This window comes from Apium graveolens, chromosome 3, assembly GCF_009905375.1.
Source record: "Apium graveolens cultivar Ventura chromosome 3, ASM990537v1, whole genome shotgun sequence".
Taxonomy (NCBI): Eukaryota; Viridiplantae; Streptophyta; class Magnoliopsida; order Apiales; family Apiaceae; genus Apium; species Apium graveolens.
In genome coordinates, this window is record NC_133649.1 from 28735649 (window position 1) to 28761973 (window position 26325).

The window sequence follows — 26325 nt, forward strand, 5'->3', positions numbered from 1 at the left end:
CGATCCAACCGTACGGATGTTATTAAACTGCCTTCCTAACATTGGGAAAAAATAATCAAAAAATATAATGCCCGGATCATGGTCGGATCGTAATAGGGTTCATTTAACGGTTCGACCCACATATTCGTCGTTCGATTTTTTTAATCGATTTTCTCGACGATCCAACCGTACGGATGTTATTAAACTGCCTTCCTAACATTGGGGAAAAATAATCAAAAGATATAATTCCCGGATCATGGTCGGATCGTAATAGGGTTCATATGTTAGAATAAGATTCATTTAACGGTTCGACCCACATATTCGTCGTTCGATTTTTTAATCGGTTTTCTAGACGATCCAACCGTACGGATGTTATTAAACTGCCTTCCTAACATTGGGAAAAAATAATCAAAAAATATAATGCCCGGATCATGGTCGGATCGGGACATTAAAATATCGGTTTTTCTAAAATTTACGAAAAAAATGAAAAAAATGAAAAAATGAAATAAAATGAAAATCGTACAAAAGGTGCAGTGAAAATATAGGCGGCTAAATTTCCCCCCAAATTTTTCACAAGCACAACCCTAGCCTTGTCTCTCTCTCAGAAACATCACTCTCTCTCGACCTCGCTCACTCACCTCAGCCTCCCACCTCGCTCACTCACTCACCTCTCACCAACACTCCCTAACTCTCACCCATCTCACTCTCCCTAACTCTCACCTCAGCCGCACTCTCACCTCAGCCGCTCTCATTTCGGTGGATTCAGCAGCAATTAGGTGGTTCTCAGCAACATTTTGGTGGTTCGGGTTCTCTGCAACGGAGTTAGGGCGTGCAATTAGGGTTTCGGAATTTTAGGGTTTCGATTGGAGCTAGCAATTAGGGTTCAGAGCTGCTTTGTGGTTTCGATTTTGGACCAAGGTAACCTCTAATTGAACTTTATTTTTTATTTTATGTATTTATCCCTACTTATTTAATATGTTTAATATGTGTCTATGTTTAATATGTGTAATATGTGTAATACGTTTAGAGTTTGTGTTTAATATGAATGTAATATATGTTTGTGGTCATCTCCCCCCCTCTCTCTCTCTGTTTCTCTCTCTCTTTCTGCCTCTCTCTCTCTCTCTGCCTCTCTGCCTCTCTGCCTCTCTGTCCAGTGTATGTGTGTTATGTTTGAGTTTTATTGTTTTAGATTCTTGTAATTATGGTTATTGCATTTCTTGATGTGATTACGTGCCGAGATGAATTGATGAAATTATGTTGCTTATTCGCTATTTTTTGTTTGATTTAGATATGTGTTTTAATACGATTAGTTCGAGAATTTTGTTGTCGAGATGAATTGATAATGAAATTATAATATACAGTTGGACCTTCTATGTTATTTGAATGGGCTGGATAGTGTAATTTCTTCTGCCATTTTTAGATCACACTTCATTTTCTTTCCGGTATTGATTTATGATTTCTATGTTTTCATGGCTAATATCAACTATACAGAACTTTTAGATGACTAGCCTTGTATATCTTGTTCAGATACTTGATGCATTGAATCCAGATTGTAGTAACAGCTAAATTCAAACCGGAATCTGTTAATCCTGACACTAAAGGGATATCTCAAACTAATTTTTATTTGTTATGTAATAGCCTTACACTGTCTACTTTTTATACCCTATTATATAAACTGTAAGTCTTAATCTTGATTTGTGATACTCTCTGTGATTTCGAAGTACCATTTCCTTTTTTGTGAGTAATGATGCAATATGTGTTTCACTAGCATTGAAGTATTACAAAGTGGTTTCTTCATCTGCAAATGAATATGCTATTCATATATATAAATAAAATTTTGAATTCATTGCATCACTTGTGACTTTCCCTAAATGAATTAGAAGATATTCATGTGCGCTTGATATCAATGTCATTTAATGTCCAAATGCAAGGCTTAACTCTATTTGCCATTTGGTTATTGTGTCTTGTTTTTATCGTCTCTTAGCAGTACTAGGCCTTCCTTAGTTCCTTGTACAATTAAATAAATATATATTATTAGAATACTTAAGACATTAATCTAATCTCAAACTGATTTTATGTGCTATACAAGTCTTTGACTATTGATCTTTTACATTCTAACATTTACTCCACGTGTGCTATTTAAAAGTTACAGTTGTAAATTGAAGTAAAAAATTTAATAAAAATGAAAGCATGGATAAAAATGGGGAATGAGATGTAGGAAATTATTAGTTTATCTAGTATCACTGCAGTATAGTGCACAGAGAGGATTACATAGGCTTTTTTATGTTTATGCAGTGGCAGGGGGGTCTACAATAACATAACGTAAAGTATGCCTCATGTGTTTGATTTAGGTAGATTTATAATCTTTTAACTTCGCAGGCTATATTATACAGTGTACTAATGGAAGATGATTATATTAGCTGGATAGGATTTCCAAAATCTAGTAAAGAATATGTACGAGGGATAAAGGCATGTTTGGAAAATTCATTTCCAATTCATGCTAAAGGAGAAGAAATGAAGTGCCCCTGCAAAGTATGTGTCAACCATTATTGGCACACTCAAACAGTTATCTATGATCATCTCATATGTAGTGTCCCTTCTCCACTACATATGAAATGGATTTGCGAGGTATCACATATCTTAATTTATTTCTTCCATGAATTATTCAATGAAATCCATCTTTGTAGTTTAAATTTGTTGTCGTCGTCGTCTGATTTGTAGTTTATATTTATTGTCTTGGTAAGTTCAGCATGCCCTTGTTATATTTCTTAGTGTTGGGATTAAATCTCCTTACTGTAGTTGTGTTTGTTGCATTGCTTGCTTTGATTATTTGTGTCGAGTGCCAATTCATGAATATTTTGTTGTTTATTATTTGATCTAATATGTGTTTACCAATTAGTTCGAGATATGTGTTTATGGCATACTAGGATTTGGCAGAGATACATTTGAAATATTTTTGTTTAATGGTCAGCCATTGACATCTCTTTGAACTCTGTGCAGGATGGCAGAAAAACACGTTAATATTGGATTGTACCACGGTGGGGAGTTTCGGAGGACAAGTTACTCTGGTGGAGATTGCTTGACTATTTATAATGTAGATGCTGATATGTGGGCTTATAATGATCTGATGGAGGAGGTGAAGAATCTCCTCAAACTTAATGAAATCGGAGGAGTCTATGCAAAAGAAGTAAAATATGGTGGTTGGTAGCTGCTGAGGACTGACCTGAACATCATTCAAGATATAGAAAAGTGCAACGATGGCGAAGAGGTCAAGCTTTATGTAGACACAGTTGTTGACCCTGCAATTGAGCCGTTGCGTGAGATGCAGCCACACGTGATTGTCAGGCCGAGGAAAAGCCTGTTTGAAGGTATACATTTATGCTGGACCTCTTTAGGTCATGTATTTTACAAATTATGTGGTGTATAAATATTTTTAGATTTAGTTTGGACCAACTCTGTGAATGAAATTGCATTTGAGACAAGTTATAATTCTAAAAAGTATGTAAAATAAGAAGGTGACTTAAAATACGACAAACAGGCATTTAATTTTTTGGTCAAGACTGAAACTGTACAATATATGCTGCGTGTCTGAGATAGAAAATAAGGGGTATGCCTATTGTTGATAAATAATTAGGTCCCCATTAAATACACATCTCTATCTATTTCTGTATCTCTTTATATATGCATAATGGGACTTGGATGTCCATATTAGTTGAAGATAATTCTTTGACTTGGATTTTTTTCTTGCATAAATACAGTTTCACCGAAGAAAATACAAAAGCGGAAATATATTACCACACATGAACTCCAGCAGAAGCAGAACCCAAGGAAGATTGTTAAGAAGACACCTGATCCCAGTCGGAGGTATGCGTTACGATCATCACCAGCTCTGTTGCCTACTCAGCAAGATGCAACTGCTGGGCAAGAAAACGATAAAGGGTCTGCTAGAAGGAAACTGCAGTTACAAGATGATATTATTCTGGATAAAGAGGTATTTGTTTTTTAATTTTCCTTCTTAAAAACATAAGTTATAATGATTATTGTTGTGTTGTGTCAATTTAATCACTGACCTTGTCTTCATAAATTATTGTAGTTGCCCCCACCACCACTGACCGAAATCAAAAGAAAAAAACCCCGTACTTTGCAAAATAATGAGAAAATGAAAGATCAGCTACAAGGTGATGCACGCCAAGTAAGATGTCCCCTTGAACTTGCTATACCTGACATCGAGGTATCCTTGTCAATGTTCCTCTTTTTTTTCTTCTAACCTGGACTGTAACACTTGTAATATTCACTTAAATTCGCAGTCACCTTTTTTTATGCATGTACTAAGAAGTACCAAAGCCCAAAAAATGGAGAGGAAGGACAAAACTGCTAACTGTTCACGCAAGGACACGTGATGAAAGACCGGTGATTTTTTTGAACAAACAAAATGTACCTGTTTCAAGAGACGGAAAAGTTATGAGAGAGCTGAGTAATTTTCTCGGAACAGTTGCAAAGGACAATGTCTCTTTTACTTATGTCAACTGGCGCCTGGTTCCTGAACAATTGAAGAAGAAAATGTGGGACTATACTCGGGTAAATTCTATTACCTAAACCTCAGTTTCACATATTTTTCAATTAACCCCTTCATTTTATTGATCTTGAGTTTATTATATATTAGGACCATTATATTATTCCGAATGAAGCTCAGTCCTGGGTTTATGAGACAATTAATAGATGCTGGAGGACTTACAAGTCTCGGATGAAGGCAAACATTACACACAGTGTAATAACCCCAATTTTTTAAAATTTTTGAAACCCTTATGAATAGTGATTTTGCAGATTATGCTGAATAAGAAAAATTTTCATACCACACTATGTAGGGGTTCTTTTATTGATCTTCTGAGATATTATTAGTACTCTATGTGGTATATAAGTGTATGTAAAGATTGTCAGAATCCAAATCCGAACACTTTGATTTTTCCCGAAAATCCACCAGATATCGAAAGAATTGAGTATAAGGTAACAGGATAAAAAGGATTTAAATTCAAGGATTTTAATAGAGGATCATAAAAGGAATATAATGTATTGAGAAAGGTTAAGGGAACCCAAGTAATAAGATCCCGGGTATGATCCCTCAAACGATAAACGAGAACGAAAGTTAAGTGAACCGTATAACAGATCAGCGGTCATTAGGCAAGTAATTAGGAGTTAATCAAGGAGGTTAGGGATGATGATGTCATCAAACCAACAAGAAGAGGACAAGTGTGGAGGGGTGACATCACATGATGACATAAGCATGACATAAGGGAAGGAATTGTTGGATGATTGTGAGCCACACAATATTTACCATGGTAACAACCTAATTAACAAGCAAAACAAACACAAAAATCAAAAGCAACCAAAACAAAAACATTTTCTTCTTCCCCCACTCTTTGCTCTCGGCTTTTCCATGAAAAGCAAAGGAGAAAATTTCAAAAAGAACTTAGAATATTATCCCCAACCACCACCCCGAGGAGACAGTGCGGTGGGGAATTCTTTCAGGACCTTTAAGTCGCTAAGCTCTCAGAGTTCCAAGGAACAAGCGAACCCAGTAGAGGCGAAAGCCTTGCTAAAGGAAATATAGGAATCATTTGAGATTCTAAATGATGGACGACTCACAAAAGACTGTTTTTGTCACTTACCCTCCTAAGAGAGAGGCCACCCGCTGGTGAAAGACCAAGAACGGCACGGAGCCAGAGGTTAGAATAAACTGATTAAAGTTCAGTCAATTGTTTTCGGGAAAGTAATTCCCAAGGTTATGGAGATAGTGTAAAAGCTTTAGAGCCAGAACAAAGGCGGACGAGTATGATGAATTATGAAGCTAAGTTATAAAAGTTGTCAAGATTCGTTCTGATGACAAGAATCCCAGAACGACGTGATGTTTGAAGTCAATGAGTAGTGGGTTCATGAAATGATTGTAATAGAAAAGAAAATAAAAAGAAACTGAAGTGGAAAGGAAAATAAAGACAATAGAGTTTGAGGAATGATAAGGGAGTTGGGTATGAGGAAACCCTAAAGACTCGTAGCAATAGAAATAGAAAAATACGTATTCGTCAGGATGAGGGTGATTCACCATAAGTTAAAGTTGATAGTTGAAGGCATAAGAGATACATATATTTTATCCCCTGTAAGTTGGGAGGATTCGAGTAAACCTTGTGATAGTTTGAAGGATAAATAATGAGACGTGGAAAGACTGAGGAGACAAGAAAGTAAGAAATTAGGAAAATTGGTTGAAGGAATTGACCTTCAAGAATGTGAAGTGTAAGACCGGTGGCATAATACCCAGAAAGGGAGACGCCAGGTATGAAAGATATCCCAACATTGAGATGACTGTTAATATAAATAACAAAAGTAAAAGAGGAATTATTAAGAAGAAGTTCACGTTGAACACGGCCAATATCTTCCAGAACATCCCTGTTGTCATTACCAAATTAGGAAAGAAAAGCGGGTAACCATTGTTATCTTTTGGAGGCCATATTGATTGACCTCATTTTGAATACAGATGTTATTGTGAAATTATGCATATACTATCGAGATGGGAATGATTGAATAAGATACCCTTATCAGGGATATATGACTTAATTTATCCATATAAGGATGCAAGTACCTTTTTAAAGGTGGAATTAAGGACATAACCTCAATAGCTTAAGATGAACCATAGAGGAATGCATAAAGGTTGGCATTTCACCCTTAATAGGGACATTATGAGTTGGGTAGTATGGAACGAAGGACTAAGGTAACAACAACCTTTAAAGATCAGTAGAGAAATTTTTCAGAAGTACTTAAACAATGGTTCTAGTATTAGTAAATGGTATCTTGATATGCCCTGTACCTAGGGAGTACCGGATGAAGAATTTAAGGATAACCTTAGAGGTTTTACAAGAAAAAAGGTAATATTCAAAGTTCTCAAGAATAGAAATTTTGATAAAGAAAATATGACATAATTATAATAATGCCAGGTGGGCACGTGTTGAACCATAAGAAAGTATAGATCGACCCAATGAAGGTCAAGATTGGTGAAAACGAGAAGGACCCAAGATAAGAGACGTCCTAAGTATGATCGAGAGTCAGTCGTGGCAATGTTCACATCTAAAGACTATGGCAATGACTTATGGAAAAAAAATTGGTGATTTTTTTTTTCTTCTCACCAGGACTTAAGAAAAGCATCTTCACATAAGCTGTGATTGAAATGAGGTAGAAAATTTATTTGGAGGTGGTTAAAATGACATTGACTGTAAAGAAATTTTACTATCAGGAAAGGCCAAAGAGGTGGCCGACACTTTAAAGGTAAGAGGATAATTATAGGCGCTTGTGCCAAAGGAATACAGTGATGATGGCTAAAGCTATGAAGGTTGTATTATGGTTTGGAAGATTGACATTCCTTCTGATGACTGTGCAATACCCAACTGTAATAGTAGTTGGTAAAGGTTTAATTCGTGTAATCGCCATGAGCGGGCTATCTATCTCAGAAGATACTATCTTGAGATAAGCCAGGACCATGTTTCAAATAGGACTAGACGAACCCTTGAGTTAAGTCTTCTATTTAAGGCATACGATTAAGAATGGTATTAACCTGCTATCGTTGCTTTGACTGAAACTCTTCTGCAATTTTATCTACTTCATGTCATGAAAGTACGTCAGAGTTTGGAGTGTTATTCATGAATTATGATTGGTGATTATGTTAACTCCTTAGAAGTATTCTATACGACATGTATGGACTCCGTATGGTTAGATATTAAGATTTCATGGAAAGTGAATGACGACAGTAGGTCAGTGGTGGACCATAGTAATGCAGCAATGATTCTGCGAGTAATGAGCTGATTACAACCGTGATAGTTGTATTGGAATGGATGTTGAGATTGAGTACCACTAATCGGGTCGTGGTAGTGCATAAGTTATCATTGATAGACTAATTAAGTAGAGTATCTACCTATTGAATATTTATTCCCTCTTATGAAAAGAGAGTCGTGTTACTATATGAGGAAGGTTGCGGTGCAAGCATAGAATTCTAGTAACGATGATGTCTAGAATGAGATCCCAGATTCGATTTTCAATATCGAGGAAGTTTTAAAGGTGATTGTGTATAAGCTCGAGGAAGAGCATTGGTCCATAGAATGATGGACGGAATAGCAAAAATATTTAGGCATGTGAAATACGATGCTATAATACTTAATGTTGATATAAATACATATATGTTTTGTTCTCCTATGACAAACCTCTATAGTTCAGAGGTAGATTCCAAGCCAGATATTTTATGGCAATGCAATTTTTTTTTTACGAATATACAATTCTCTTCAGTTCGTTCTTTTCTCTTCTTTTCATTTCATGTAAGCTGAGAAGAACAACACTTCCAGAAGGGGAGGTATTGCCGAATGACTATCTATCTGTGTGATAGAAGCCTAGTAGGATACCATCTATTGTTTAATTGCTTGTCAAGTACTAAAGGCTGGCCACCTTCTGTACTAACTATGCAATTGAACAAGTGTTCATGATCATAGTGATCTCTTAATAAATTCTTTTACTTCTATATGAAGGACCAAGCTTTCGAAGATGGAGGCAGCTAGAAAGGAAGTGGTACCAAGTATGGTGGTATTCCGATTCTAACGCGTTAGTGATACTAAGGTTGACGTGGTTATTAAAAGGTTATAGAACGCTAACAAGCAAAAGTGTAAACAGTATAGTATTATGTACGGAAGATAGTAACGCTTACGAATTAGAAAAGAATGAGAATCGAGAAGCGGGAGCTGTAATGCTAGATGCTATGATGAGAGCCGGTGTAATAGACTTGAAAGAATTTGGAATGATCACTTAACGCGGATTGAGTTTTCTCACGATAATAGATCATATGTCAGGTATCGAGATGTCATCTTATGAGATCATTGAGGGAAGACAATGTCGATCCCCCTTATGTTAGGATGAAGTTGTAGAGCGCAAGATGCTCGGACCAGCAGTGGTCCAAAGGACCAAGGATATAATAGATTTAATCAGAGGATGGCTGGTAGTAGCCCAAGATGGACATAAGAAGTATGTTGATTTGACACGAAAAGACAAAGAATAGGAAGTAGGGAACCTAGTATTTTTAAAGGTATCCCCTTGAAAACCCTTGGAAAGGATTGATGAGATTCGGAAAGAAAGGAAAGCTAAGTCCACAATTTGTCGGACCCTCGGATATACTAAAATATATTGGGAAGTTAGCATACGAGCTAGCCCTACCCCCGAACCTGTAGCAAGTTCATAACGTGTTTCACATATCAATGTTAAGGAAGTGTAATTCGGATGCCAGATAAATAGGGGCATATGAGCGCATAGACATGCAACCCGACGTAACCTATATGGATCAACCAGGAAGGGTTATAGAGTGAAAAGGAACAAGTGCTTAGGAGAAGGGTTATCAAACTAGGCAGAGTTTGGTGGTAGGACCACAATGTGGGAAAATTTACTCGAGAGTTAGAAAGTGCAATGCTAAGAGAGTATCCCTATTCATTTTCTATCTGATTCCAGGACGGAATCCTTTTAAGGAGGGGAGACTGTAATAACCCCAATTTTTGAAAATTTTTGAAACCCTTATGAATAGTGATTTTGCAGATTATGCTGAATAAGAAAACTTTTCATACCACACTATGTAGGGGTTCTTTTATTGATCTTCTGAGATATTATTAGTACTCTATGTGGTATATAAGTGTATGTAAAGATCGTTAGAATCCAAATCCGAACACTTTGATTTTTCCCGAAAATCCACCAGATATCGAAAGAATTGAGTATAAGGTAACAGGATAAAAAGGATTTAAATTCAAGGATTTTAATAGAGGATCATAAAAGGAATATAATGTATTGAGAAAGGTTAAGGGAACCCAAGTAATAAGATCCCGGGTATGATCCCTCAAACGATAAACGAGAACGAAAGTTAAGCGAACCGTATAACAGATCAGCGGTCATTAGACAAGCAATTAGGAGTTAATCAAGGAGGTTAGGGATGATGATGTCATCAAACCAACAAGAAGAGGACAAGTGTGGAGGGGTGACATCACATGATGACATAAGCATGACATAAGGGAAGGAATTGTTGGATGATTGTGAGCCACACAATATTTACCATGGTAACAACCTAATTAACAAGGAAAACAAACACAAAAATAAAAAGCAACCAAAACAAAAACATTTTCTTCTTCCCCCACTCTTTGCTCTCGGCTTTTCCATGAAAAGCAAAGGAGAAAATTTCAAAAATCAAGCTACACACCTTCATAATTCAAGAGGCTTGTTTCTTTAGCTTCCATAATTCATAACTAAGATGAGCCGTAAGTTTAAGCTCAAGATTCCATGTTTAACATAGCTAATCAATTCATCAAAGTTCTTGGTGAATAGTGTTTTCAAGAAACTAACTTTGTGTTTTCTTATGTTTTCTTCCAGATCCAAGCTTAGTAAAGATAATTAGTGGTTATTCAAGGCTTCCTAAGTGATTCTCCACTCTCCAAGGAAGGTATAACCCCTCCAAACCCTAACTTTACTTTGAGTATTAGGTTTGGTTTTGTTTGTTATAGTTCATGAGAGCATGATTCTTCTATGTTTAGAGTTTGGATAGAATTATAATGATTTTGGGTTATAAATCTTGGTTGTTGGTTGATGAACCTTAAGTATAATTAGTAGCTCTTGTTTGAGATTGAATAAGCTGGAAAAATCATGAGGTTATGGACTGAGTTAGTAAGGTTTGGATGAAGTTTGGTGGTATTGGTGGTTATGGGTTGATTTGTGGTTGATTGGAGTAGTTTAAAATTTGGTAATCGCGTAAACATAGCCGTCGTAATGTCCGATTTACTTTAAGACTGTTTGGTTCTTAACAATCAGGACCCGTGAACTCACTGCTAGGTTTTGACCATTTCCATGATTAGATAGTTCATATTACGAGCTTCGTTTTGATATGTGGTTCGTTTGAATCCGATGTACGGTTTAGGAGAAATGACCGTTTTAAGTAACGGCATTTCGCGACCGAACCATTACCCCTCGCCTTACTTTGAAACCTTGGTTAAGGACCTTAAATGAATAATTGGGGTATGAAACATTTATGTAAAGTGGATTATGCAGTTGGTAAGGTACTCGCGAAAGAATCGCCTTAAAACCCTTAATGGTTAATTTATTAAAAATGGTGGAGCCGAGGGTACTCGAGCGACTTAAGAGAATCAGTAACCGCAAAGCGAGCGTTAGAGTCTAATTTGGTTAAAGTATAGATTTACAAGTGACTTTGGTTTAATTCCAACTTATGTTATTGTTCATAGGTTATCGGACCCACTCTAAGCTTAAGTCTATCCAGGAACACTCAGGCAAGTTTTCTACCCGTATAACTGTTGTTGTGATGTATATGTGTATATGCATGATCTTGTGATAAATGCATATTTGTTATTAGCAAATTCTTGCGATATATTGTAGCATGTGATATGGTATATATGCATGCATGTTTCGTATTCTTGATTTATATATCTGTTGGTTCAAATGCTTATTAGTTGCATAATACCTATGCTAAAGATAAGCAGTAGTTGCGTATACCCTGAGTATAGGGGACCCAAAGGTGAACCCTTTTCTAAAACCGGGAGTAGATGTTCCCGAGTATATGATATATATATATATTTATATATATATATTGATATAGTTTTCAAAACTATTAATCGAATAAGGTTTATTCGATAAGTTTATATTATTTAATGAATATTACTTGAATATTCATTCGAGGACTTATGACTCAGTTTATATTATTTCGAATATTCATTGGGGGGGCTTATAACTCCGTTAATTTTATTAATGAATATTATTTTGAATATACATTCGGAGGCTTATGACTCCGTTTATTTTATTAATGAATATTATTTTGAATATTCATTCGAGGACTTATGACTCCGATTATTTACTAAGTAATATTCTTTATTTTATTAAAGAATAATGTTTCGATAATCAAACTTATTTTTTTGATTATTCAAATAAAGATAGTACTTTCGTATAATTATATCTTTGGTAATTTAATACCCATTTCAAGTATGAGTTTAACACTTCTACTTCGATTATTTTTATAGAGATTATCCTTTTTGAGAATATTATTTAAATAATAATATTCAGATATTTTCTAATATATTGGGACTGATTTATTTTAATAAATCAGCAGTACCCCAAACATTCTTAAAAATGTTTTTGAGTCTTCAAAATGACTTTTAAAGTTTAGAGCGGATCCCAAAACTCGTTTTAAAATTTAAGATCTCCCTTTTTGAAGGGGACTTGAATACTCGTTCAAAAATCTAAAGGATCCGGCTCTGTGGTGTATTTTATATTCGCAACGAGGTTGCTGTTTTGATAAATAATTTGATTAGTTACCCAACATTCGGGAAGTAAGTCCATCTATTGAGTCGGCATAAGCAACATGGGCTCAGTGGGTGTCCATGAAAGTGTAAGTGGCTCAGTGGGAGTCCATCAAATGCGTAAGTGGCTGAGTGGCAGTCCAGCATAAGTTCCTATTGCGGCCAGGGTGATGACCAGTGGGGAATTCGTCCATCTACTAGTAGAAAATGTTACTTATTGGTATCTTTACCTGATCAGCAAGATATCAGGTTTATGCAAAGATTTTCTCCTTTCCAAATTCATTGGATATTGCAACTCTGTTTATAATTTTCATAACAGAGATTTTCAAGGAGTGTATGAAATGTATATATAGTTAGGTGTGTATATATATATCAGGACTTAATGAAGTATCTCGTAACTTCATTATTTATAATGATATTTCAAAGATTGAATCTATTCAAGTCTTATCTTGTAGTCTCATCAGTGTGATGAACTTTTGAAACTAATTATAACTTGAACGGTGGTAGTTCAAGTAGTATTCGGAAAAGATATAAGTATATTGGAGTATCTTGTAACTTCATCTTTTAAACTTATATCTAGTTAATGATTATCTTATGCATGACAAAGATTTTCAGAAAAACATTGAGACAAGGTTGGATATATGAGATCACCTTGCAACGATATTTTTATACAGTTATAAACTGGAACTCTATGTATATTATACATGTCAGAGGATTTCAAAGATTGTGAAAAGTATATATGTATATATACTGAATATTTTGCGACTTGGTCGCGTTAAGATATCAGCTTGGTTCATTTCTTCTTGACCAAGACTTTCATGAGTACTATGAGAATGCTTATATATTGTTAATCATTATACATATTATTTTGGTGGGCTTGTTGCTCACCCTTGCTTTCTTCTTTCATCACACAACAACAGATAGAAAAGATGAACAAGACCAAGCTCCCAATTCGCGAGCGGATATGAAACGTTCTGCAGTTTCCTATAGGCGTTGATGTCGCTGTAGCTGAGGTAGAAACTACCAATAGGCTAGGATTTCAACTTTTGATGTACCAGACTTATGTATCTTTATTAATTGTAATAATGGCAAATAAATGTAAATCTATTCAGAAACCCTTTTAAGGTGTAATGGCATAAAATTTTGGAATAAAATGACTTGTGTTATTTTTGGATATTCATCTCTGAGACTATAACTTGTGGTGTGTGTGTTTATTGTGGGGTCACAGTACAGAGTAGTTGATTGTTTATTAAGATTGGGTGTTATTAAGGGAAATGGAACTTGTGACGACCCGGATCCCTGACCCCGGATTTGGGGGTGTTACACACAGCATGCCACTGATGATGAAAGGCTTGAACATAGGCCCAAGGAGATTCCACTCGAGGATTTTAAATTGCTTATACAGTATTGGGGAGATGAGTCGGTGAAGGTGCCTTCGTGCTTCTTTTTAATATGATTTTAATGATTTTAAAGATTCTCAAACTGGATTGTGCAATTTTTTTTACAGGAATTAGCACATGATAATAAAGTAATCCGCGCTTCGGTAACTGATCCACACAATCAGGGTGCCAACAGTAGTGCAGAAGTTGGAGAGAAGTTGGTATGATTCCTAAATTAACTAGTACATTTATGAATTTTTCCCCTTTTATTTTGATATTATAATTACGGCCCCATGGTTAAGTTAAATTGGATTAAATTTTGATTACAGGAAAAATTTATAATTTAATTATATGGGTACATGTTCTTAAATCCAATTTTAAAATGGGACATATTAGAACCCCCCTTTTTTTAAATAATGTATCTGTCCTTGTCGATATCATCATTATAACTAGCAATTATTTAGTTGTCTAATTAGTTATGATATTCAGATTATTACAAATTTAATTAAGAAGCTAAATAATTCACTGTGAACAACCCAAAAAACCAATAAAATAGAGCTCGCAGACACAGTAATTTAGTTATTCATGTAAGTGCTATCAAACACTTTTGTGCTTTAATTCTTCAGAAATCAGATGCATGTCTATTTTTTGCTGGTATTTGCTTGAATTTAGATTCAATTTCAGAACTGCATTAATATTGCCTTCATTGACTTCCTGTACACACTTGGATTGTGTCTACTGAATAGTAATGACTATCTCGTTATTTGTTCATAAATCCTTTGATTGAATGTTAGTGCTTAGGCATTTTTTAAATAGTTGATGTGCAATTTTTCTTAAGTAAATCTATAGTTATGTGGTAACTTTGAGCTAGATAACCTTGTCTTTTTCTTTTGTGCTCTATCACAGAAAGAGACTGATCCTAATCTCGCCTCGCAATCAAAAGTTGAAATTTATTTGCAATCTCACGAACAAGATGGCCGAACATACAAGACTACGGCTGCTCCGCAAAAAAGAAACGTAAGTACTTTACTTTTTTTTATGAAGGTTAAATGCTGCACGGTAAATAAAGGTGGTTTATTTGTTCAATTTGTCTATTTCTTGAAAATTAAGAGATACAAAAATGTTTTGCCAAGTATGTTTTGTTGGTTTAATTTATTTGGTAAAACAAATAACATAAGAGACTTAGCGGAAATAAAAGGTTGTTAAGTATTAGTATAGGCCACCTTATTACAAACCTTGTTAGTAGTTGTGTAGTTGTGTAGCACAATTCTATGGTAAAATTGATTAATATTTAACAACATTCTTCTTGTAGAGAAATAACAAGAAAGCGATGGAATCAGATTCGGCTCCTGCAGACACTTATTTGGAAGATTTGACTGCAAAGATCAGGGGAGAACTTGAGGCTGAACTGGAAGAAAAGGTTTCCAAGAAAGTGCAGGATAACTTGTCAGTTATTCTAAAAAAGATCGCAGCAGCTAATCCAGGCTTGAATCTGGACATTGGAGAGATGATGCTAATATTTCAAGCGAGGATGATGAAAATGGTACACCAATGATTGTCGGGACTGCCGGGACTTCCAAGACTGTCGGGACTGCTCAGACTTCTTCTTAGATATTTCTCTTTACAAGCATTAGCTTGAGTCAATAGTATGGACATTTATAATATTTAGACTTTTGAATTGTTGGTTTATAACTTTTGGTACTCACTGTAATTGGTGGTGGATGGTGTTTATTTGGTTTGGTTGGTGTTGGAATTTGGGGATTGTTTGGTGTTCTTGTTAGTATGATTTTGGTGGAGTGATGTAGTGAATCATATTATAATTTTGGTGAAGTGGTTATTATGTTGGCGGAGTTGGAGTCCTAAATGGTGTAAGACTAGTTTATTGGGGAAATATGTTTTGGTATGGTTGAATTGTTATTTTGCTAATGGCAGTATTGTGTTTATCAAAACTACATTTCGAAATATTATCTATTAGTGTTACAATAGCTATATTTATCACTGTTACAGAATCTAAATTTTGTTTCTTTTGCCAAAATACAGTGTTACATTAGATTTATTTACTGTTACGTCAGTAATAAAAGTGGGCCCACATATGGGTCCCACATGATGATGTGGCAACAAAAAGGGTCTCAAAAAGTGGGCCCCACTTGATGACGTGGCAGTGGGCCCCACTTGATGACGTGGCAGTGGGCCCCACTTGATGATGTGGCAGTGGGCCCTACTTGATGACGTGGCAGTAAGCCCCACTTGATGGTGTGGCAGTGGGCCCCACATGATGACGTGGTAGTGGGTCCCACTTGATGAGACAATCCACGTGGCTGTCCACGTGGCGTTGGCTCGCCACATAGCAGTGGGTCCCACTATATGACGTGGCTGCCTACGTGGCAGTCCAGTCAGGTGGGTCCCACATGATTTTTTCAGATGCTGAGTTAACACTGAATTGCCGTTACGTTTGATTTATCTAGTGTTACTCGATCTCCCTAAGGTAATGTTTTTAGTTATGTTACGTTTGATAATCAAAACATTACATTAGATAACAATGGCAACATTTGCGGATGAAATGGTGATTTGGCGTTACAATAGGCCTATTGCAACATAAAACGGACCTAAGGTAACGTAAAATGAGTGTCTTATTAGCCCATCTATGGCGTAGTGTTAGTTCTCACGACCATTACATGCTAAGGTTAAGAACAATGACTTTGAATGAAGCATTTAATGAAGTTAGAATCCCATGTTTGTCTCATATAGTTAATTCAATCACTTTTATTCTTAGTTAATTGCATGTTAGTTTAATCTTTATTATAAACATCTCAACTTGTTATTGTCTTAGCATTGAGCGATAGCCATACGAGGTGCATAATCTTAAGTTAACTAAAAATAGTCTATGTGGGTACGGATCTGATTTTTATCTTATACTACTTGTGAATGTGTATACTTGCGTGTAATTTTAGCACGTGTTTTCGACCTAACAAGTTTTTGGCTTCGCTGCCGGGGACTCGGTGTTAATTTAGTTTATGTGCTTGACATCAATGGTCGTTAAAGTTCATCGACTCAGATATTTTACTTACTTGTGTACCTTGTTGGTGTTTAAGCTATTCTAGAGGGTGTGTATGAGAGCACGTTCTCAATCTTGTAAGGAAGCACTGGAAGAATTTGAAGTAGTTTTTGAAGAAGTTGAGAAAGTTGAAGAAGCAATCATTATAATGGGAGATCAAGCAGCGAATCTGAAAGTTTTGATGGATTTTTCTTAATCAAAGATCAATGACATTCAGTCTAGAATTATCAGGCCATCCATCGTGGCTAACACCATTGAAATCAAGTCTAGCATGATTCAGATGGTGCAGAATTCAGTCTAGTTTGGGGGTTCTCCAACGGAAGATCCCAACATGAACATTAGATATTTCATCGAGATCTGCGATACTTTCAAGTTCAATAATATTTCTGAAGATTCTATTAAGCTGAGGCTTTTTCCATTTGCTCTGAGGGATAAAGGTAAGTGCTGGTTACATTCTCTACCAGTAGGTTCTATCACTACTTGGGAAGATCTTTCTCATAAGTTTCTTAATAAATTCTTCCGTATGGTAAAGACAGCTGCAATCAGGAACGCTCTTACTCAATTTTCGCAACAATCGAGAGAATCTTTATGTGAAGCTTGGGAGCATTATAAGGAGATGCTTATAAAGTGTCCTCATCATGGGATGCTTGACTGGATGATTATCAACTGCTTTTATAATGGCTTGGGAGCACAGACTAGACCCATGCTCGATACAACATCAGGTGGAGCCTTATGGGATAAGAGCTACGATGAAGCTTATGAGTTGATTTAACTGATGGCTACTAATGAATACCAGAACCCAACTTAGAGACTACCTTAAGGCAAGGTAGCAGAAATTTTGGAGGTGGATACAACTATTGTTATAGCTGCTCAGCTTAAGGCTTTAACGATGAAGGTGGATTCTTTGGCTAATTATGGAGTTAATAAGATCACAATTGTTTGTGAGCTTTGTGCCGGTGTGCATAAAACTTAGCAGTGTGCTATTTCTAGTGAATCGCCTCAGTTTGTAAGCAGCTTTCAGAGGTCGCATCAACCAGTCCAGCCACTTATCATCCCAACAACCGCAACTATCCTAACTTCAGCTGGATCAACAATCAGAATGTGGTGCAACAGCCTTATCAGCAGTATGTAGCAAAGAAATTGAACCTTCCTGGGTTTCAACAACCGCAATATGCACCAAGACAACAACTCCAACTTTAACAACTTCCGCATGGAAGTACAAGTCAATCTAATGAAAAATCTGAATTAGAGGAGTTGAGGCTCATGTGTAAGGGCCAAACGGTTTCTATCAAGACTCTCACTACACCATATATGGCCTTTACCAACAATTTTTTTGGTGTTACAAGCAAAAATGTTACCTTAGATCACAAATATTTGATCTAGGCTAACATATTTTTTTACGTTACAGTAGAGGTTAACCAATGTTACCAAAGGCATAAGCAAATTGTTGTTGTAACATAAAAAAAGGTGTTAGCATTGATATTGAAATAAGTGTTACCATAGATATAAGCAAATTTCTGTTGTAACATAAAAAAAGGTGTTAGCATTGATATTGAAATAAGTGTTACCATAAATATAAGCAAATTACTATTGTAACATAAAAAAAGTGTTATCACTGATATTGAAATAAGTGTTAGCATAGAATTGAAAATTTAGAAGGCAAAGTAAAAACTAATTAGGCGGCTAAATTTTAACATATTTGGGCGGCCCAAAACCAAATAACAAACCAGAAGTGATTTTAATAAAGTAATTTATGTAGTTTTTATAAATTAAATATACGTAAAATAAATTATTATTCATATTTTAACAATATTAAAATATTTTATTTGAATTTAACACTAATTATATATATTTTAATAATTAGTTTAAAATATTGTTTAAGTGCACTAAAATAGTTTTTAATTGAAAATAAAAGTATGTAATAGATTTGAATTTAAAAAAATAGATCATAAAAAAATATTTATAAAAAAATAATGTCTACAATTTAAAGAATAATATATTTTAACATTAATAATTGTATATTGTTAAATCTATTGGGCTGTGGTTGAATTTTGGGTTTTGGAATGGGCGGCTAAATCTTGTACAGAGCGGCAAATGAAATTTTAGTTTAGAGCCAAAATGGGGAAATCAATACACTCTGCTCAACTCATATCTTGGTCAATTTTTATCTTCCTCTTTCTTTCTACTCTTGCTCTCTCTCCTCTCTCTCTTTCTCTCTCAAATTAATGGGCTATTTTCAATTAGGGTTGATACGTGCAGCATATTAGATAATCATGTAGGTTTGGGTTCAATTAAGATTCAAACAACGGGTTTGGGTCTAATTAGGGTTCGAGAAGATTTCGGTTGAAGCCCCTTTTTGATATGGGTTGAGACCTCCTGTATTAAGTCTCTCTATCTATCTCTCTCTCGCTCTCTATGTATTACTATTATTTGTTTGTTGCAGGAGATATGGGTTGAGCATATTTGATTTTGGAAGTGGAAGCCATGATGTGTCATGTCTGTGCTCATATAGCTTTTATTGGAATGTAAGTTTGTCAACAAATTTTTGGTTTTGGTTTATTTTATGTAGTAATTGGATATGTTTCAATATGCTTAAGTTTCAAACTATTGTTATAGTGTAGAGAGGAAGCTCACCAAGCTTTAGTTTTTCAGAAAGGTGTGTAATGTAATTTGCTGGGTCATCTTATTTTTCTTTCTTTTGAAATGGGTAGTCTTTAGTTTGTTGAATTTCCACTTATAATTATGTTGTTTTCATTTTTATCGGTGTCGGTGGTTTCATTTTGTTGTACTTTCTTTGGAGATGGAAGATGTTTACTCAAGTTTAGTTTATCTTATTTTTAGGTTCTTCGAGCTTATGTCGGGTGAAACATGATGTTCAGTACAATTTCATCTAGTTTTTCGTCCGAGCTCTAGTGTATGAAGTTTTAGACGAGTCAATCTCAAATTTGAACATTTTAAGTCATTCCTTGACTTTGTAGTGCTCTGCTAGGCTGAGCTCAGTTACATACTATTATTAGCAATTAAACTGTTATTAAATCAATCGCAGAGATCTAGCTTGATCACGTTTACATATAGAATGGAAAAAGGATAGAACATTAGGTTTTCTAGGAAGAGATGGATTGACACATAATATGCTAGAACTAATACATACGCATTGGGGATGGGAGCCTATCTGTAAAGTCCATAACTTTGTGTTCTCACGGTTGATAAATTTAATATGCATATGAATATTTAATATGCATATGAAAGATTAACTATGTAATATATTAGTTGTTGCTTGAATAGTGCATTTATCAAAGGATAAAATTTGTACATGCTACTCATTTGTCATTCTTTTGGCTTAATTGTAGTTTGCAGGTGCTACACAGCCTCTTGGTGTTGGAGCACTCCTCGTGAATCCCTGGAACATTACAAAAGTAGCTTCTTCTATTGGCCAAGCCTTTAATATTAGAGCAGATGAAAGAAATAAATGACATAACCATAACTTTTATCACGTCACCACTCAGGAGTGGGCTGAAACATTTGTGAGGTAACATAGAACATTAGTATTATTATGGTAGCATCTCTTTATATTTATTGCCCTGCATACAAAACCTCACCTTGTATAGCTAGGCCCTATATATTATGTTAGCATCTCTTTATATTTATATCTCCAATGGAAATTAAATTTATTCTAAATAAAGTTATAATTTCTCACATGGTGTTAATAATATAATTGTATGTGGCTACTGTTTTATTAGTAAGTGAATTCTAATATCTCTTAAAATGCTTTTAGTTTTTACAAGTACATGATTTCATATGATCTAAATACATTTATAATTTTTTTGGTTTACAGTTTACCCAGAAATTAGAGATTACAATTAATCCAGAATATACTTTCGAATGTAGAGCTTGTGTGATAATTAATGATTTGAAAGATAACTGGCTTTTGTAGTAAGCATTCCAGAAGCTATTACAAAAGCTTAGAAGCTGTTGTTACTCTAATGCTTTCCCCTCCTCTCGAGAGCTCTTTTTTCCCTTCAAACGCATTGCGTGTTGTTGCTCTTTCATCTGCTGTGTCAAAATCACTATTTGAACTTGTAGTAAATATAATTTGAAATCTCTAACATTTCCTGGTTTTGCACAAGGCAATTTTTTTGGCTTTTATTAAATTTCAATCATCCACTTCATACCTTTTATGCTTGTTCAGGTGGTTGCATCGAACATGCACTACAAGAAATTTACAATCAGATAACGGTTGACAGAAAACGGTTAAAAAAAATCGTCTTCTTAAAAAATCATACAATGGTGAATTGATTTTGTAGAAAAAACGGTTGTGTGAGTTCCAGAACAAACAACAGATATTCATCTTTTTTAAACTGTTGTAAAAGTTGTATCCTCTCATCGAGGCAGACAACAGTTTTTTAAATATAGTGTTGTTATAGATCTTTAACCCAACGATTACCAACCGTTGTTACTATGTTAACATATAGGGATATAAGACAACGGTTTTGACATTACATTGAGTAATTGTGACAACGGTTTTTTAGAAAGGTTGTCCTCTAAACCATCAAACAATGGAATGAAACCGTTGTCTGAGGAATTTCAATGGGTACCACGTATGGAGGTGGCAGCACGTGATAGGTGGTAAATCATTCACAAGGATTGCTGAGGTGGCGAAATGAGAGCCCTTCATTGATATGAGATTTGATATCGTCCGTTAGATCGAAAAATAGCAGAATTCTTATACAACGATTTAATGTTAAAACAAAAGTGTTGTCTTAGTTGGTCTCCTACATGCTTTTAGATATTAGGTTGTGTAATTCACACAACAGTTTTTAGAAGGGTTGTCTTAGAAACCTTTATACAACGGAACAAAACAGTTGTCTGAAAGAGTTATTTTATAATTTCAATGGGCACCACCTGATGAGGTGGCACCCCATGATAGGTTGGAAACATTTTACACGGATTGCTGAAGTGTCTGAATGACAGCCCTTATTTGAAATGAGATTATATATTAGCCGTTAGATTGAAAAAAGTTGATATACTTACACAACGGTTTTATAATAAAAAAAGCGTTGTCTTATTTTATCTTTACACAATGGTGTTTGAAGGAAACCATTGTAAAAGTATTACACTATAAAATGAGATTTCCAGTCTACAAGATTAATTTCTAAAATGATTTTTTCGACGATCCAAAGTACGGATGTTAAGATATATCAATTTTAGTCATATAAAAATATTATTAAAAAATTTGAAATTCATCTTACACGTCAAGATTAGAAAAATCCAGTAAAAGTACCCCTCTGAACAACGAGACTCGTTCTCGATTTACTAGATTAATTTTTAAAATGATTTTTTTGATGATCCAACCGTACGGATGTTAAGATATATCAATTTTAGTCATATGAAAAAATTATTAAAAAATTTGAAATTCATCTTGCATGTCAGGATTAGAAATATCCGGTAAAAATACCCCTCCCCACAACGAGACTCGTCCCGATTTACAAGATAAATTTTTAAAATGATTTTTTCGATGATCCAACTGTACGGATGTTAAGATATATCAATTTTATTAATAATAAAAAATTATTAAAAAAATTGAAATCCATCTTGCAAGTCAGGATTAGAAAAATCATTAAAAATTACCCCTCCCGACAACGAGACTCGTTCCCGATTTACAAGATTAATTTTTAAAATGATTTTTTTGTAGATCCAAATGTACGGATGCTAAGATATATCAATTTTAGTCATAATAAAAAATTATTAAAAAAATTGAAATCCATCTTGCATGTCAGGATTAGAAAAATCATTAAAAATTACCCCTCCCAACAACGAGACTCATTCCCGATTTACAAGATTAATTTTTAAAATGATTTTTTTGACGATCCAACCGTACAGATGCTAAGATATATCAATTTTAGTCATATGAAAAAATTATTAAAAAATTGAAATTCATCTTGCATGTCAAGATTTGAAAAATCATGTAAAATTACCCCTGCCGATAACGAGACTCGTTCCCGATTTACAAGATTAATTTTTAAAATGATGTTTTCTATGATTTGACCGTACGGATGTTAAGATATATCAATTTTATTCATAAGAAAAAATTATTAAAAAAATTGAAATCCATCTTGTATGTCAGTATTAGAAAAATCATGTAAAATTACCCCTCCCGACAACGAGACTCGTTCCCGATTTACAAGATTAATTTTTAAAATGATTTTTTTGACGATCCAACCGTACAGATGTTAAGATATATCAATTTTAGTCATATGAAAAAATTATTAAAAAAATGAAATCCATCTTGCATGTCAGGATTTGAAAAATCATGTAAAATTACCCCTCCCGACAACGAGACTCATTCCCGATTTACAAGATTAATATTTAAAATGATTTTTTCGACAATCCAACCGTACGGATGTTAAGATATATCAATTTTAGTCATAATAAAAAAATTATTAAAAAATTTGAAATACATCTTGCATGTCAGGATTAGAAAAATCCTATAAAATTACCCCTCCCAACAACGAGACTCGTTCCCGATTTATAAGATTAATTTTTAAAATGATTTTTTCGACGATCCAACCGTACGGATGTTAAGATATATCAATTTTAGTCATAATAAAAAATTATTAAAAAAATTGAAATCCATCTTGCATGTCAGGATTAGAAAAATCCTGTAAAATTACCCCTCCCGACAACCATACTCGTTCTCGATTTACAAGATTAATTTTTAAAATGATGTTTTCGACGATCTGACCGTACAGATGTTAAGATATATCAATTTAAGTCATACAAAAAAATTATTAAAAAATTTGAAATCCATTATGAATGTCAGGATTAGAAAAATGCTGTAAAATTACCCCTCCCGACAACTAGACTCGTTCCCGATTTACAAGATTAATTTTTAAAATGATTTTTTCCATGATCCAACTATACGGATGTTAAGATATATCAATTTTAGTCATAAGAAAAAATTATTTAAAAATTAGAAATCCATCTTGCATGTCAGGATTAGAAAATTCTATAAAATTATCCCTCCCAACAACGAGACTCGTTCTCGATTTACAAGATTAATTTTTAAAATGATTTTTTCGACGATCCAACCGTACGGATGTTAGGACTGATTTTTAAGTAATCATACAAAGAATTATTCAAAAAATTTTAAATTTATCTTGTCTCATTTTTTGTTGAAAATCGAATAGAAGTGCAACTCAAAAAAATAAGACTCTTTCTTAATTTATTAATTAATTTTTAAAAAATTCTTTTAGGGTCATCTTGCAAAATGTTAATATATATTAACTTTAGTTATGTAGAAAAATAATTTAGAATTTTCAAATTTGTTTCAAATAATTTTATATAAAAAATTATGTGAAATTATTTAAAATAAAAATTATTCTATTAATATAAAGTAAAATACAAATAAATATTTAATTATAATATATAAATAAAGAAATATTTTATGATTTTTTTCATTTTCACACAATTTTTGATTTTCCCCCTTTAATTTTTATTTCCCCCTTCCTTCTAATTTTCATTTCCCCCTACCTCTCCCCTTCCCAGAAAGATCTGACCCCTCTTCTTCTCCTCTTCTTCTCCTGCTTCTCTCTACTCTTCCATCTCTCTCCCACGACTCTTCTCTCTCCTCCCTCTACCTCGTTTTGCTTAAAATCACATGGATTAAGTGTGTATTATGATGGGTTTAGGTTTTTGAGTTTTCAAACCCTAACCATCTCCCTCACCCAATCTTGTTTCTCTTTTACAAAATTGCATATAAATTCAGCTTCTCAAGTAGAAAAATGAAGGTTAGAATTTCTAATCTCCTTGATTTTCAAGTTCAAAGCGATTTGAGGAATATTTTTTGGAGTTATGATTTGACCTTTCAAGCTCACGGCATGACTCATGAGTAGCTGTTTATCATTTACAAGGTTAGGTTCTATGTTTGTTGTGCTTAATTTACTCCACGGGAACAACTTCTATTCCCAACTTGCAGATTAATAATTGAATAAAATTCAAAGAGAAAGGCATTCAGGGGAATGAATATGAGTAGTTGTTGTTCCACCACTTATCTGACCACCCCTTCCTCCTTTTGTTACTTCATCTCTTTCCAACATAATCACCATCTCAGTAGTTGAAGTTGAAAATGATAATGTTTTTCATGATTTTATTAAGGATAGAGAGAATGGAGATTTTGTTACTAAGATTATCGATAGTCTCTGGCTCAGGGATGTCAAACACATTATCAATGTCAAAACTCAACTACGCTCTCACTCGTCACAACTGTACCAGGAGGTCTGAAACTTGTTACCCTCTTTTTTCTTTTTTATTATTATTGTTGAGTTATAATTTCCAGCTTATCTTGCAATTGCTGATTGATTCTAGTTTTATAATCGGTAGATGACGAAAGTGAGGGCGGGTTCTTAAAACTGAAAATAACCAGTGAGTGGCTTCTTGGTGACAATACTGCACCAGTCAATAAGAATGTAGTCTATGAGTTTAGTTCTTCCTTATGTTTTTCAATATTCCTGCTTCTATGTTACGGTATCATTATTCCTATTCATTTGCTTCATAAAAAGTCACATCAGTCATTAGTATTAGCTTTTAGCCTACTAAACCCCTTATACTTGTAGTCATGTAACAGGAATTTCAGAATGACAAAGAAAGAAGGAAGAGACTAAACCTCCTCAAATACGAAGCTATATGATATGGCCTGAACTGTATCACATCTTTACCTGTATCTTTCATTTGTTATTCATTTCTAAAATTTTCTCGCCAGTTAAGATATTAAAGAAACAGTCTGGTTCTTAGTTGACTTGATTCAGTAACTAGTAAGATTGAAATTGTGATATAAAAATGATCTGTCTTGAGACAACTGTTTAATGGTTTTGCAATGGCACATGGTTTCTTTTTATTCAACTAGTGAACAAAAAAAGATATGTTACTAGTAGTGTCTAGCAGTAGGTATAGTTAATCTAGCAGGCTTATTTGTTCTCCTGGAGCATAAGTTGATTAAGGTGCAGTTTGGATCGCGACTTAAGAGCTATGAGCACCCGTGGGGATACATTTGTATTGAATTCCTAATGTTTCACTTTTGGGGAATGTACAAAACAAATTATTGATTGCCAAGTTTTATATCATTCTTGTTAACTACGTCTATAATTATAGTATTTTTATTTTTTTATCAATCAATGTAAATAGCGTCTAATTTTTTTTATATCATTTGTTGGAACTTTATTTAATCTAATCTTGCTATCTGAATAAACCAGTTGTGTCAGGTGTAGTATCGAACCGTTGAGTTCATTTGATTTGGTCAGCTAACTGTTAGCTCGTTTTTAGGAGCATGAATAAGGTAGTGGTGTGTAGGTTGGAGTCGGTTTTCTTTTGCTATTTTTTAGCTACCACCTACGTGTGGGTTTCTTGTTTTTAAGACTTGTATTTCTTCTGTTTTTTTAATAAAAGGGAAGAAGAAATTTTTCACTGTGCATCAGCTTTGTTTCTCAGTTTTATACATACAGTTTATATAACTATAACTATAACAGGTGTTTATCTTATATCTGGTATCAGAGCT

General features: G+C 34.3%; 1 non-coding gene across 1 annotated transcript; it reads right to left on the reverse strand.

Moving 5' to 3' along the window:
• Positions 1-17313: 17313 nt before the first annotated feature.
• LOC141716466 (small nucleolar RNA R71) lies at positions 17314-17420 on the reverse strand. The gene has a single exon (XR_012573175.1). It is a non-coding gene; the product is annotated as a small nucleolar RNA R71 (small nucleolar RNA).
• Between the last annotated feature and the right edge of the window lie 8905 nt (positions 17421-26325).